Here is a 12,433-nt window from a genome sequence, read left to right as displayed (position 1 = left end):
AAGGGGGCAGCCTCCTGAGCAGACTAGCCATGGTGGCCTGGGAGCTGGCAACTCAACACAATTTGCCCTTTACAAGCAACTTTCATTCTGTCGTACCAGAACACAGTATCAGATTCACTGAGCAGATCTTGGACAGATCCTCATAGGTGAATATTGCCCACAGAGGTCTTCAGAAGATTGTCCACCAGTGGGGAACTCCCTAAGTAAATTTGTTTGCCTCCTATCACGACAGACAGTTACAATAGTTCTCTGCCAGAACTCGTTGCAAAAAGGCCTGGAAAACAGATGCCTTTTCCTTCCCATAGTCAGGAATGCTCCTTTATGCTTCCCCATTACCTCTAATAACCAGAGTCTTACTAAATCTAAAGTAGGACTCACCACATATATTTCTGATGACCCTCTTTTGGCCCAGGCAGCATTGCTTCTCCCTTCTCATGCAGGTGGCCAGTGGTAATTACCAAAACCTAAATACAAAATGGACCTATTCACAGAGATCAAGGGATCTCTCTTATCCAGCCCAACATTCTCAACCTTCACTTGACTGTATGCATGGTAAGTTTTTGATCTCATCTTGACATGTCTTTTTAGAGAGCATGCAATGGGTATTAAAGGAAGTTAGAAAAAGCTGCAACTAGGAAATCTTATTTAACTAAATGGATGAAATGTTCATTTGTGCCATGATATAGCTCAGGATCCAGCTCATGTGGGGCTACAGTGGTTTTCCAGTGCCTGTACGAATTTGTCAAGTCAGGATTTTTTTTACACTTTTGTCAAAGTGTACATTTTGGCCATTCTGCTTGTCTGCCATTATACACCTCCTTTTTCCCTTATTCCAATTCAAAAGTCTTAAAAGGGGTTTTACATATTAAACCACCTAGGAAACAGGAGGCATCAGCCTAGGAATGTAATGTCATGTTAAGAAATGTAACTCTGTCTCCTTTCAAACCTGCAGCCAGCTCTTGCTTTAAATATCTTACTTGTAAGACTGCCTCATTTTTTGCTCTAACTTCTGATAGATGACTATCTGAATTATAGGCCCGCATGCCTTTTCAACCACATTTTGATCTTCTGTAAGGACAGGGCAAGTTTCAGAACCAAACCTTCTTTTATATCCAGAATTGTTTTGGAGTTTACCTTGAACTGAACTATTCATCTCCCAGTGTTCTTTCCTGAACCCAAAAAGAGAGGAGAGAGAGAATTCTTCATATCTTAGGTCCCCATAGTCAAGTCAGATATTACTTGGACAAGACTAAGTATTTTGGGTTTTCAGACAATTTTTTATTTCCTTTGACGGCAAGAAATAAGGACAGTCAGTGTCCAGGCAAACCATTTCTGGGTGGCTGCCAAAGGTTATTATGTTCTGCTACTCTCATCATGAAAAAATCCCCCTCAGATTGTCACAGCTCATTCTGCCAGAGCTATGGCAACTTCTGGGACCTTTTGGAAAGGGTTAAACTCTAGAGGTATTTTAGAAGCAGCTACTTTGTCATCATTACACAGTTTTACTATGTAATATACAATTTACAAATTTTCCACACTCAGAATAGGTTTTGCTAGAGCTATTCTTCAGGGTCTTTTGCATTCTGGCCTTGTTACCTTCTCTCTTGCTTCCAAAGCTTTAGCAATCCTCCCATATAGCTAAAAGTTACTACACTAGTGATCTAATAATGAACATGATACCATTGTGTAAGTTGATATACCATAAGCATAGATGTTTGAATAGCTCACTGTTGCAGTAGTAATACCCCCCCCATTTATTTACCTGTCTCCCCATGGAGGGGTGAGGTCCCTAACACATTTTTACTCTCTGATACCACCACAACTATATGCTTAGAGTGGATGTAGAGTGCAAGGAAAAAAGCCCAAAGCTTTTGTAAAGTGGCCAGATGTCTAATACCATTGGCTTATATGTCCCATATAGCTAAATGTTTCCTCAACAGTGATCATCTACTGTTATGGTAAGTTAACTTACACAACTGGACTTTGTGTTGATGTGCAGTATCCCTCCATCCCTTTTAAAATATAGTGACCCACAGACCTAGCCTAGCCAGCAAAAATGTTAATGGGTTATCTAAGGCTTACAACTAGTCATTTTGATTCAAAAACCCTTAGTTTTGTGCTGGGATGGAGTAGTTGTAACATGTTGGTTATGCAAAATGCATGCGTGATTTTAAATGAGTAGTTCAGGTCTTAATTGCCAATTACTGTGGTATAAAACAATGTAGCCTAAGACCTTAAATTCAGGAAGTTAGTTTTTCACTTGGAGGTCTATAGAAACATCAGGTAAGGGACCCCAGTTAAGATTAATCTATTGACTGTCTTTATTTTACTTAGTCCTGCATACAATGTCTGTTAGACTATGGTTATGATATATTTGGTAGTACAGTCAATTGGTAGAATCACATTTGGTAGAAAAAGTAGTGGAAAGCACATTTGGTGGAAAAATTAATTTGGTAGCATCACATTTAGCTGCATACATGTAGTGGTTATATTTTCAGTAACAAACAAAAAATCGAGGTAGTGCAGAGCTGTACCAAATAAAAAAAAGTTTCACATTGTTTATACTTTGTTGGTCCTTCTAGTTTTAAATCTGTTATTCCAGTATTTTTGATTGGTTTGATATTAAAAGCTTTTCATTGTGATTCTATTGTGTAATGTCATTCATTTTGGAGTTCTATGAATTTTTCTCTTTAGTGCACTTTTTTGTTTATATTTTCAGGTTGAATTTTGGGAGGTGGTTTACTTAGCTGATTTTTGCAGAATGTGTGTTGTTGTGTTATTGTCCATGTTTTATAAAGTTAGTGATGTACTTGTTAGTTTGTAGGGGTTGTAGTTAGTAAACAGTGCTGAAGTAGGGAACTGTGATCATTTTATTTTGTGGGGAATCACTGCTAGTGTGATGTCCAGCTGTGTGCCTGCAGTGAATCAATTCTTTTGGGAGATTTTTCCATTTTTCCATTCTCCGAGTTGGTGTGACTGTGGAGGTGGTATATACAAGTTTGGGGGTATAGGGAGCTTGCCTTCCCCACATTGCGGATTCATGGGGACTTGACCCCCTGCAAAAACACTTGCAGAATCCAATTGCACCAATCCCCTTTTAACCAATTGTGTCCCCACACCAAGAGTATTCAAAAGTAGTCAGCAGCTGGTAGAGGAAATGATGGTGTACAATCCACAGAAGTCCTCAACAATCCCTTTCATTTTGTTTAACAGACCAGAGCTAATGTTTTCCACTTTAACTGAAGGAGGCAAAAAAGTAACCTATAACTCCTTCTTAAATTGTCAAATATATACTGACACATCTGAAGCCAGCATTATTCACAACAATTAAGGATGGAGTGGAAAAAGGATAAAAAACAGACCAGAGCTAGCAACTTTCAGGGACTGACAGAGTTGAAAATACGAACAATCCGCAATTTATCAAGATGACTTCTCGATTATCAGCATTAAAGGGACAAGCTGAAATGCTGGAGCAAGACAGTTTTCACTCTGGTGACAGTGAGGGAATATTAAATAGATTAAAACAAAGGAACAGCTTATCTAAAAAAGTTAAGTGAAATCCCAAATTAAGTAATACAAATATTGTAAATATATGGATCGGAGTGAGGGGAGAAAAGTGCAAAAAAAAAAAAAAAAAAAATAGACACGCTATCTTAGACTGCACTGCTGTTGCTGCCATTTCTGTTTTGCTCAGCAGTGGAAAATGCTGCCATCTTGCAGTTTTTTTCTCCTTTGTGTGTTTTAAAAATGTAAGCACTTAACTTGTAGTAGAAATAAAGTATTTGGTCTAATTTTAGACTAAATGTGATTCTACCACATTTAATTCTTCCATTTTTATCTACATATATACTTTTTCATTACTTTTGGATTAACCAAAGACATGACATACCTATACTGAACTTTCACTGAAGACAGACCACAAAACAAAGCTATCACACTACCTAACAAAGTGTGCACACACATACAAGCATATTGCAAAATTCACATTCTACAGAACTATACTAAACATAACAGTCACATCTTTCTCCCTTTTTTCAGAAGCAGTCGATACTCTGCACCATAAGAAATTGTCAAAATGGTTGATATATATACACGGGTCTATATTACCAAAGTGAAAAACCCTATTCCCGAATACCTAAATGTCGACATCTATACCATGAACCGCAAAAATCCCGAATGCACTAAACCGCGAAAAACAAAATATCGAACTGTCATAGTCGGCCAACCCCACCACCCACTACATACTACCTACCCAAAGAAAATAAATAAACCTCACACATACACTAACCAAACCCTACATCTAACCTAAGGTAAAGCACCAAAACCCTACCTCTAACCCTACACTAAACCCCACATACACAACTAACTATGCACTATCCTTAACCCCTCCCTAACCCTAAGGTCTGTAACTACTGCACATGTCCCCTACACACATACACCCAAACAAAATAAATAATCCACATACATGCATTTAACAAAACTCTACCTCCAACACTACACTAAACCCCACATACACAACTATCTATGCACTATCCTTAACCCCTCCCTAACCCTAAGGTCCGTAACTAGCGCACACGTCCCCTACAGACATACACCCAAACAAAATAAACAATACACATACATACGCTTAAAATAACCTTACTTCTAACACTACACTAAACCTTACATACATTACCTATCTATACACTTACCTTAACCCAAATCCTAAAACTAAAGTCCTATCTATTGCACAGTTACCTTACGGAGCTATACCGCAGACAGGCCAAACAAAACAAATCGGCATTTCGGAATTCGCTGTTTTGTATGTTCAGGATTTTCATATTTCGCGCAATATGGGTCGATGTCTTCGTATTTACTCATACGGTTTTTCGCGTTCGTAATATAGACCCTTATACATTGATCAGCTGTGGACATATGTAAATAGTTATTTGTTTGTTTTATAATTGATTTGTGTTTCTATTATTTTAAAACCAAATAAAAAAAGTTAAAAAAAGGAATTATCAAAATGTAGAGCAGAGTAAGGCACTGAAAATGTAACCTGAATATACTATAATACTCACTAAAAGAATACAGGGTATAAGTAAAATGTCCCATGCAGAACACCTCAAGGCCTTATCCCAGTATTCTGTCTCCTACAGGCTTTGAGGGGAGATCTATACCTGGCATACAGGACATTGTTAGACACCGCTCTGATGGATCTCCTGCATATCCACAAAACAAACAGCACCACAATTACCTGTTCTAAAGACTTACACCTTGCCTGTGATATAAATAGGACCTGCTGGAGAGACAAGTACATATCCCAAAGACTATCCCATCTATGGAACAGGCTCCCTATCCATGTGAAACAGAGTTCCCCCTAACCCAATTCAAGTGCAACTTGGACAATTGTATGGGAAAATGGAAATTCATCCCTGGTTTTGCACCTATGTCTCTAATAGACACAGGTAACCTGTAAATGGTTCATCTTCCAGGCCCATGCTTACACTTATCAGAACTTGTCAGGGATTTGCAATGCATGGCTAGGCTTAAAAAGGCCATTGTGGTTGTTAGCCTAGTAAACACCTATGAACCTATATAAATCAATCTATATATATATATATATATATATATATATATATATATATATATATATATGGGTCCCTATTAAGTCAGCGAATGCACTAAATTGTGAATGCTGCTTAAATTGAACCTACTTACACGAAATGGCAAAATCCCGAAAGCACAGAACAGTGATTTTTTTTCCTAGGGAAAAAAATCCCTGGGCCATTTTTGGGACTTTGCCATTTCCTCCACTGTGGTGCGATCTCGGAGTTGGTATATTTAAGTAGGGGGGGTGTGGGGAGTGAAGCCCCCACTTTATTTTGTGTTTTTTTTTAAATTAATCAGCGATTTTTTTTCCCTGGGAAAAAAATTGCTGATCTGTTTGTTCAACATTTTGTTTTTTTGGTGTTAATGGGTCGATTATATAGCGTTCGCAATTTAGTGCATTCGCTTATATAAAATATACCCATCCACATACACTTTCACATTCCAGAGCATTTTCTAAAAAAATAAATTTAAGACAAACACAAGTAAATATTTTGTAATCAATAAGGAGCTATTTATTTCTAGTGGCGGTGCAGAGGACTGGCAGGCAGCTAAAGAGCTGTATGTGTGAGTTGAGGGTACAGGGTTTGAATCTTTGGTCTGTCTCAAACAAACAAATGGTGTCAAAACAATTAACTAAAATTAACTCCAAAAAATATATAATTGCATCCTTCAGCAAGCATGACTCTTCTTGTGGCTGTCACTTTGCAACATACCCTGAAAACTGATCCCATAGTTATATATCTGGGAACCAGTGTCGACAACAAACTATCCTTTAAGCACCATGTCTTCACTATTGTAAGGAAGTAAGGAAGTCATTTTTCATCACACAGCTTATATCTAAAAGTATATCTTCCATGTCCATGGAAGTAATCATGCCACTGAGGTCATCACTCATTATTCTGATCAGTAAGTATAATGCCCCTTTAGCTAAGTACTTTTCCAAACAGTTGTCACAGCTAGAATGACCACAGCACTTTCTGACTATGAAAATCAAGGGCCTAAATCATAAAAACTATTCAGAGTGTTTCAAAGCCTTTTTCCCCTCTTCTCATTATCATACAGGCTGCTGAGAGGCAATCCCTGTATCTTGTCTAGAGCCTCAACAGACCCTTTCATGTCAAACCTGTTATACACATGCAAGTCCAATGCTGACATAAACAACTGCAAAAGGGATCTCATTCTCTTCTGTAATATAAATAGAACAAGTTGGAGGAATACGTATACCTCACAGAGAATTTTGCTTCCATGGAATCATCTTTCACTCCACATAAAGCAAAGTGCTTCTCTTACTCAAACATAATTTTAATGTTTCTATTCAAATGTAGTTTGGATGAAAGGAAGGGTAACAACAAATTCACCTCCCAGTTTAGCAACTTTGTCCCTAATGGATAAGGTCAGTATGTAAATGTCTCAACATATCCTTGTTTCGTCAGTCTCTGGGTTATTGTACACAAAATATAAGGGCTAAAAACTAACATGGGAATGTAAGGATAGGCTTCTTAAGAGTACCACATATCAATAGCCTAGTAAATACCTATAATCCTATTAAAATGGTACAAACTGCAATATTATCAGTCGAAAGTCGAGTGACAATAGTCAGTGCATTAACAGTCTTTACATCAAAACTACAGCAAACTAAAATACAATCGAACCCAGAATTACATTTTTCTTTAAAGTTTCTCAAATTGCCATATTTTGGAAATTATGCAACTTAGATGTAAATTGTCAGAATGCTTTTATTAGTTAGATATGATATTTCACGTCAAGAATTCTTCTCTTAATGCACAGTTATTGAGATGTTTACAGAACTATGAAAAAGAATGCTTAGCTATATAATTAACAATATAAATAACACCGAATATCTGTAAAGATGTACAATGAAATATCAATGACAGTTTCTTCAGCAGCATCTAATGTTTCCCCTGATATCATGTAATAGTTTGTAAGTCACTTGGTTTTTAGAAATATTAAGTACATACAGAAATAATTGCATATCTGCATAACTGATAGCAAGAAGCTAGCAAGATCTCCAGTATATAATTCTCCGTCTCCCACCATGGCATTTCATATTATGCACCTCAGTAACATGCAGGGTTCTCAGTTAGGAAAGTAAGAATGTAAGTGTGAAATTAGGAATAATAAGCAACAAACATTAAAATTGATTTCTGCATTGCAGGGCATTCCTGATTATAAGTCTTGATGTAATTTTGTTACTTACATGGTGCCCTTTCTAAGACTGTCTGTTGTTATCTGATACGTCTCTTGGTTAGGGGTGATAGGCTTAAAAAACATACGGACGCCATAAGGAGCTATGGGTGCTTAGGAGAAATCTTTCTAGGCCTGAATGAGGTAAATTACTAAGAGAAGTACCTTTCAAAGCACAAATACAAACAAACATTTTGCTTTAACTTCACTTTATCATATAGCAGCACCCTCTTATAACTGTGCTGTTATATATAACTAATAGGTCCGCACATCTACTACTTCACCACAACCTACAGACAAAACTGTAGATTGTAAAGTAAGTAAAGCAACTATTTCTACACTCTTTACAAAAACATGCATCTGGAGTGTTTCTCCCTGGGCCTCTGCTGAAAATTGGCTTTGTTCCAAGTCGGACTTTCCTAGTTAACCAATGTTAAATAAATAAATAAACAAATCTATACTTACAAAAATAAACCATTGTGGGTTCTGAGGCAATATTTTAGCAAACTAAAGTACAATACATCTCAAAAACAAATTTTGTTGTTATAACTAAAATTAACAAATTAAAGAAATTATAACACAAGTTCAAGTTTGTGTTTATTATGGTGCTTTAAAAACAAAGCACCATTACAATTTAAAATGAATAAACTCAAACAAAAACAACAGTAGCAGAAAAGTTGTGAGACATAATCTGTATCAACAAATGCAAATTCAAACATGTACTTTTCTGTGTAAAATCAGCAAGTGTAGGACCCTCCCGATGCTAATGAAGTAATGAGTTCCTTAGGTAAGGGGCTTGATAATAAAAGGAACAGAAGCCAGATGCTTCTAGAGTCACCTCAGAGGATGATTGTAGAACCCACTCAGGGCTGTAGGGTTCAGTATTTGCCTTTAGGTAACGGGGGACCCAAGTCATCAATGGACAGATGTACTAACATCAAGATCATAAAGGCAACCCTATAATGGATTGAAAACCAATGAAGGCTATACAGAGCTGGTGTAATATTATGATAATGTGAAGTACCAGTCAGTAGCCTTGCTGCAGAATTCTGCAATGGTTGTAAATGATCCAGCTCGGTGTTTGCTAGTCCCAAGTATAGGATATTATAGTAGCCCAATCTGGAAGAGACCATAGCATGAACAACAATCAGTGGATCAGATTGAACTATAAGGTGTTTAATCCTGGATACAGTCATCAAATGGAAGTAGGAAGACTTCACAACAACTGACATCCGGTCCCAAAATATCAGTCATGAGTCTACACTAAACCCCAGGTTGTGCACCTTTTGAGAAAAATCAGGTTTATCCCATCCATACAAAATATACTGTTAATGATGGAGATGAAGAAGCTCTCAGGACTGCATGAACTGCAGTAGCCTCAGTCTTTGCACTGTTCAATTTTAAGTGATTTGAATTAAGCCATATATTTATGTATGGCATCAAAATTCATCTTATTTTGAGGAAAAAAGAAATAAATCTAGGTGTTATCTGCATAGCTATAGTGTGAGAATCCTCTTTCCCCTCAGTAGATCTCTGAATGGGAATGTATACACAGTGAATAAAAGGGAGCCCAAAACAGAACCTTGTGGAATCCCACAATAAAGGTAGTAGGATGAAGCTTGGCTGAGAGCAGAACAGGACCTATGTGTATGGTTTGATAAGTTCTAGAAAACTGATCAAGAACCATTGCTGAGATTTCACCATAAGACTGCAAATGGTCTGTTAAGATGCCATGATCCATAATGTCAAAAGCTGAAGAGAGATCCAGCAGGACTGGCACTGTTTAGTACTTCTGGTCTCTCACCATAAGGAGATCATTAAATGTTCTGACTGGAGCAGTTTCAGTACTTTGGTGAATACAAAAACCTGACTGAAAATAATCCATGATTCCACTAGCATGAAGATAGTTTTCCAGCTGCCTGCTATCATCTTTCTCAATACTCTTTCCTAAGAATAGTAGATTAGAGATTGGGTAGTAATTTAAGTTATTTGGATCAAGAGATGGTTTCTTGAGGGTTAGAATTACCAAAGCCTCCTTCAAGGCAAAAGGAAAAATCCATTCTCTCATAGATAGTACCAAGATTCTATTAATTATCAGATCCAGTACATCAAGGCTTGGCACAACCAGTCTAGATGGACAAGTGTCCAATCTGCAAGATGTTGGCTACAGACTGTTAAAAATGGCAGTGAACTCATCAAAATCTGGAGTAAAAAACACTGACTAGGACTCTAAGAGGATAGGAGGATTAACTGTGCTTCCATTTGGGTCAGCAGGAGGGAATGCAGACCTAATGGGGGTGATCTTTTCAGTGAAAAATCAAGCAGTCGACTGTATTCAGCTGTGGGCAATATTTTCTTGGGGACCAAGCAAGCTGGACTGCGCAACCTCTCCACCCAAAAGGGTGCAGCTGATCTGACATCCTAGATCAGAGCTTGGTTTTCATTTTATTCTCAGAACTGACTGATGCGACTGCTTGTTAACTGTTCCTACACATTCTTCCCATATCAAGGAGCCATTCTACTCCATTCATTTGTTTATATTGTTTGTTGTTCAAAGCAGTCACTATCTGTTTTCACATGCTGCTGTTTAGAGCATGCTTGTGCTTAGTTCAACACACGTATCTAATTAAATTCTAATTAAAAAGTAAAAGCTAAAAGGATTTTACAGATTATGAAAGGAAACCGACCCCTTGCCAAACAGTTGTTCCAGAGTCCCTTCTTCCTTTTCATGTTGCATTCCATCCCTTTGAGCGTGGTACAGGTTATCTTTAGAAGTAAAACGAGATCTACCCTTTTGTGCTAAAGTCTTTTTCTGCCTGCTATGGCCTTCACATGATTTTATCTAGAGATCCCATGTCCATATCCCTTAATCCTTTGTATAGGCATGTGTTTATATGCCCCTAAGGGATACTCCTCCTGTCTTCATTCAGAGAAATTCGATGAAGGTGATATACTCTGTAACCTCCCTAATCTCTATGTCATACACTCCTGCAGCCATTCCTATTCAGTCAGCTGTTCAGACATATTGTAACCCATTTCTCTGACTGATTTTTTGGCAAGAAATCACCGTCAGTGGTCTGGACTCCTTCTTTTGTGACATCCTTCTATCATGATATTTCTTCTAAGGAATTGTGCATTGTGACTATTTTGCACCAGTCTGTTTTGATTGTGGAATTTTTGGGGAGATCTTCTAATCCTTACTTTCTGTAGTCTGCTGCTAAATATATTTGATGACATACATGTGCACTGACATCTGCTGCAGACATCACCAGCAGGCATGCACATTGTGATTTCCTCTTCTGACTGACATTCATGCTAGTTATTGTGTGTTTTTACTTGGGCAGTAGGCCCATGTTGACCTTTGAATGCTTTTTGATCTTCCACCCCCCCCCTCTTCTTTAACCCATGAGTACAGTGTTCATTGGTACCAGGGACACTTTCTCAATCACCCTGTCTATTTTTCCCTACATGCTAAGTCTTAAATCATTGATTTCTTTGAAGGCTAATCCTTTTCATCTGTGATATAGCTGCTCTGTTCTGACTGTCTCTAGGCTGTACCTGGCTGTGGTGTATATCCTCACCCCCCCCCCCCCCGCCACACACACACATCTTTGTATGGTCTGGCTGACAATTACTCTTCAGTCCTTGCAGAGCATCTGCTTGGTCCAGGTGACATTTCCTCAAGACTTCAGAACTTTTTCCCTTTGGAAAGCAATGTTCTTTCAATCCATGGTCTAGCTTTTCCCTTCTGATGGCTGTTAGTTGCTGCAGCATCCCCAAGCCTTTTTAAGGTGCAATCTTTTTTATTTCACTCCTAGTGGCATTTGTCTCTGTTACAGCACCCACACCTGTAGCCATCTAAAAACCTCAAAATTTGCAAGTTCTTTTTCAGAAGTTGAAACTTTATTTACTTGTTTTCTAAACCACATGGTAGTAAGTGTTATGCAGTTTTGGATTCCCACAGCTATGGAGCTGCTGCTGAGTTCATATCACTTTTATTGCTATGTGTTTTTATATGCCTGTGACTTTGTGGATCTTGTAGCTGTAGTCACTATATGGTTATCTTCTGCACATTAGATTATCCCACTAACAGGTTGTATCTTACAAAAAGACTGTTCTGTCCAAGAGTTTGCCCTTGTTAGGGCTCTCCCTTCTAGAGGTACACCCATGATCAGTTACCTTGGAACCCTGTCCTACAGATGAAGGATATAAAATTGCCAACATCAGATGTGAATGCTGCATAGTTACCGTAATGATAGATGTGTGTTGATAGCTTCATAGCCCTCACCATTCCCTTCCTCCTTTCCAATCTTGGGGTCTAGAGGAAGCTATTACACTATTTTTATTTAGTTTACTTTCCCCTTCCCCTTTTCTGTTGCTCAGCCCTTGCAGGCTTCAGAAAACTGGAGCTGGGTCCTCAGCCATTCTGCATTTTGGTTAAAGGAGAGGGGCTAGAGAGGCCTGAGAATGACCCAGACTGACTAAGTACCTACTGGCTTTAACCCTACAGGTGAAGGATATGAAACTACCACTACTGATATGTCATTACAGTAAGTACATAACTTTCATTTTTTACAAATGCATATTATTTAAACTTTTTATTTCCATTCTTTCGGCACTTTACACAGCAGTTTTT

The sequence above is a fragment of the Protopterus annectens genome, chromosome 4.part0 (assembly GCF_019279795.1).
Source record: "Protopterus annectens isolate FY-2018-M chromosome 4.part0, PAN1.0, whole genome shotgun sequence".
In the NCBI taxonomy this organism is placed as follows: domain Eukaryota; kingdom Metazoa; phylum Chordata; order Ceratodontiformes; family Protopteridae; genus Protopterus; species Protopterus annectens.
The sequence above is the reverse complement of the archived record's forward strand: the minus strand, read 5'-3'. Positions refer to the sequence as shown.